The sequence below is a fragment of the Nomascus leucogenys genome, chromosome 4 (genome assembly GCF_006542625.1).
Source record: "Nomascus leucogenys isolate Asia chromosome 4, Asia_NLE_v1, whole genome shotgun sequence".
NCBI classification, from domain to species: domain Eukaryota; kingdom Metazoa; phylum Chordata; class Mammalia; order Primates; family Hylobatidae; genus Nomascus; species Nomascus leucogenys.
The window spans coordinates 40,751,849-40,755,388 of NC_044384.1; positions in this window are offsets into that span (position 1 = coordinate 40,751,849).

Genomic DNA, 3,540 nt, shown 5'->3' on the forward strand with positions numbered 1-3,540 from the left:
TAACGATAAGAAAGAGAAACAAGTAAGTGATGAATAATATTGAAGTGGCTGAATAAATCAATAAATAAATCATGGATTATTGAGTAGTTAAGTAAAATCGTGTGTCGAAAACCATTTATAAACTTGGAACATTCTCACATTTCTTAGGGGAAGTCAATATATTAAAATTTAAATAGATTTGATTATACCGTATGAAATGTCCAGGGTTTAGCTGCTTTTGATCAAAAAATGGTAATATCATAAGATTCAATTTCTATAGAAATTTTAGAATATTTAATGATATTTAAAATATAGCTCAAAATATTTAAAGAATTTCAGATGGTTCTGAAACAGACATTATTTCTATATTAGTAAAATAATTTAAAATGTACACCCTGTTTCTAAAATGAGGTCATTAACATTTTTTACATGTGTGCTCTGGTGTGCTCTCGCTCTCTCACTCTCTCCTCTCTCTTCCTTACACACACACCCCACAGCACGCCACACCACACATACATAAAGATATGTGGAAAACCCAGTCTACCGAACAAGTCCTATATGCTTCACACTAGGCTAGATTCTTTAGAAAATTCAAAGAGCAACGTAAAATAGAAGTTACATATTCTAGTAATTTGCTAGGAAAGATGAAGCATATAAATGTAAAACATTAAATTAATCATTTGTATTTTACATATATTTACATCAAAATCAGACAGGTAGATTATAAATATTTATATAAATCTATAGACGTAGAAAGAGACATTTTACTGAGCTTGGGACTTGACTTTGTTCCTGAAAAATGAAATCTGGGTAAGTAGAGGTTACAAATACTTCCTAACAGAAGTATTTGGTTAATTCCCTAAGAAACTAGGTAAGATAACATAAACCCATAGATAAAATCTATTCTCTGTACTTGTGCTCTGCCAATGGTGGGTCAGCAGCATCAACTTCTGCTGTGAAAGATGGCATAGTAATTGTGGGCCCTTCAATAAGTAACATAAAATGCAATCATGAAAGCAGCCTCCAGAACCAGTCAGCCGGAAATGCTGAGATGTATTCTGCACCAGAAAATAGCACCTGTCTTAAAAACAGTTTCTTATTGATTAGAGAGTAGGGCATGCCATTTTTAAGGCTCACTCCGTGGAAACTTTACCATGTTGTTTGTCATCATGAAAATGTGTATGGTTTGTTCCAGAAAAAAATTCTTGTAACAATAGAAAAAATGTTAGGATTAAGAATCCAGACACTTACTTTCTTTCTGTCCCATATCAACAGTAAACCTGTTTTATAACACCTCTCAATCCCAGGTATTCCTAGGTAAATTTACTGTCTATGGATGAACCTATACTTCCATCCTCGGTGACTTCCTGAATCACCAAGACCACATTTATTCTTTATAACCTTACTAATCTATACTATACCAATCAAACAAACTCAAAGAACTGCTCTGGATTTATACCACAAATCTGCACCCCCCACACATTTTTTCATCGTAGTAAGTAAACACCTTGTTTTCACCAAAGACAAAAATGTAAATATTATCCTTCCCTCCACAACCAATATCTCAAGAGATCCAGCCAATTTTACCTTCAAACACATTATAAATGAATCCACTTCTCTCCATCTTGACTATCATATCAACACATTTCCTAAAAGACTGCAACTGCCTTCTATTGGGTTCCGTCTTTATTGTGCCCGATACTCATTTTCCATATAACATCCAGACTGATCTTTTAAAAGTGAAAATAAGATTATATGATCATTTTAAAGCATCTAATAGTTTCCTATTATCCTTAGGATAAAATCCAAACAACTAACCCTTGAATTACAGAATCCTTAAAAAATCTTTAACTCTATCTACAATCTCATCTCATGCCACTTTCTCCCCCTCTCTGCATTCTAGTACTCTCTGATTGTACTGTGTCCCTTAAATTTTTCAAGCTGTTTCTCTACCTAGGGTAGATATTATGAGGGTTCACCACTATCCAGTTCTTCTCTGACTCTAATCATGTTCGGTTTCATTTCTAAGCCCCCCCTTTCAATTGCGGAGAATGTTTGATAAGATCTAGCCATAAAATGAAAGCAGAAATGACACCTAAATTCCAGGCCAATTCAGTGAAAGCCTATATGTGATTCCCTACTTTCTCTTTCCTTGCCTTCACATCTGTAAAGGCCTTGTGTTGCACATGACACAGCCAAAATATTGGTAGGGTCTCAGTCAGGTGAAGCATAAACAAGATTCTAAGTGGCTTGATGAAACAATATTTGCGAACCCCTGTTGCATAAGCATTTGAGAAGTAATCTTTTATATGTTAAGCCATGATCATTAGCTTTCCCTAAATAATATATCACCTTAGGGTCTTTGAGCCATTTTCTTTGCTTTAAAAAGTCTTCCCTTTAATCAGTCCACTCCTTACTTCTTGTCATTTAGTATCTGGTGTAAATAATATTCCATCAGAAATATATACCTATGATTACACAATCAAAATTAGCCCCACTCCTACCCCACCCCCTGACATTCTATATATTGTCACTCTTTCAAAAATTCTTTACATAACTCTATCTGATGTTTTTCTGGTCCATTTATTTATCTGTTTGTTGTTTTCTCTGTCTCCCCTTAGCCTCAATAAAATAACCTTCAGTTTTGTTTGCTGCTTTAGCTCTAGGAGTTTTCTTGTAGCTTGGAACACAGAAGTGATGAACAATACTTCCTGAAATGTTTGTCGTTTTAGTGATTATTAGTTTTCTCATTTTGTATTAAAGATTCTTACTTTATGATTCCATTTTTATGACATTAAATTAACAAATACATAAAATCAAAAGGTCATTAATTACCCGAATAGTCAATTCAAGTAGTTTCTAAGAACTTGTGAAATTATATATCTAGGTTTATTGGAAGAGGTACAATAGCATTTTTCATGTGTATTATTTAAACTTTTATATTTTTTATAGAAGAAAAGTATATTCTCCCAGAGGTGCTTACGTAAGTAACACAGTATAAGCATTTTGATATTTGAATAATAATATCAAAAGACCTTCTTACAAGCCCCAGCAAGTGTCCCCATAAATGAAGCCATATTATGCATATACCTTATGTGCATGATGCCTGAGGGTACCTTAAAGGGATACTACAAAAAGTGTGAAATTGTTGAAAGCTTTTCATTTCTGAAAGCATCCAAGGCAAACATCAGAGATAAAGATCACTTGATCTATGTTTGTCTGCCTCATGGAGTTAATTAAATGCCAATATTTTTTTCTCTTGAGAAGCTCAGAATTAGATTCATATTGTCCTCTGAGGAAGACGACATCATCAAGTATGCTTGTCACGTAGTATAGGCTTCCCATCCTTGTGTGTAATCCCCAGGAGGTATTTTCCGTTTACATATTTTTCAACTATTATTTTAGGTTGCAATTTTTAAAGTACTGTATATATTTTAACAGAGTATTAAATCTTGCAATTTCATATAACCTAAAAATAAAGCAGATATTATTTTTTGGTGTAATTTTAAAATTCAATCTATATCTTTTATTGATGATAACACTATGTTTGCTTACAGTGTA